The sequence below is a fragment of the Suricata suricatta genome, unplaced genomic scaffold (genome assembly GCF_006229205.1).
Source record: "Suricata suricatta isolate VVHF042 unplaced genomic scaffold, meerkat_22Aug2017_6uvM2_HiC HiC_scaffold_42907, whole genome shotgun sequence".
Taxonomy (NCBI): Eukaryota; Metazoa; Chordata; class Mammalia; order Carnivora; family Herpestidae; genus Suricata; species Suricata suricatta.
The window spans coordinates 1-649 of NW_021890332.1; the positions used below are offsets into that span (position 1 = coordinate 1).

A 649-nucleotide genomic window follows, 5' to 3' on the forward strand; every position below is an offset into this window, starting at 1 on the left:
AGTCTAATTACATGAAATAGAAGTTGGGGTTTTGATTTTTTACTTTGCTTTTCTGTTTGGAGTGTCATTGTGACTACTGTATTATAAATGATGGAAAATAATTGCATATGTTTAAAAAAATAAATTGTGTTATATTAAAAAAAACTTTATAAATGAAAAGTATAACAATTCAGCTTCCATGATTAATTCAGCTTTATCATAGTATAATATCTTTGACAATAAAAACACTTTTAAGCCTCTTATATAATTGGAATTCAAACCTAATAATGAAGACATGAATGAAAATAAAATGCCTACTTAATTAGATCCAAATTTGAAGTACAAAATTCAGTGGGCAATGGATTTAGCTTGTTAGTGGTTTTGTTTTTAATTTTCCAACAGTATTTCTGACCACTTCTTGGCCTTTTGGCTAAGATCAAGTGCAACAGTTATTTCTGAAGACTGTATACGCAAAGAACTTGAATTTTTAGTTGGCATCTTTCACCTATACTACAATATGTTTTCTTCTGTTTTTCCATTACTTAGAAGCAAAGAGAACTTTCTAAAATTTAAAAAAATAAGTGCTAATCTGGAGAAATACCAGATAATTTGAAATATTTTTTATAATTTTTATATAAGTTATTCATATAAAATTATGTACTGAACCATA

The 649-nt window shown here is 26.2% G+C and overlaps 1 pseudogene; it reads left to right on the forward strand.

Annotated features, from left to right (window-relative positions):
• Positions 1-389: 389 nt before the first annotated feature.
• On the forward strand, positions 390-543 carry LOC115285122 (annotated as a pseudogene).
• Positions 544-649: the final 106 nt, after the last annotated feature.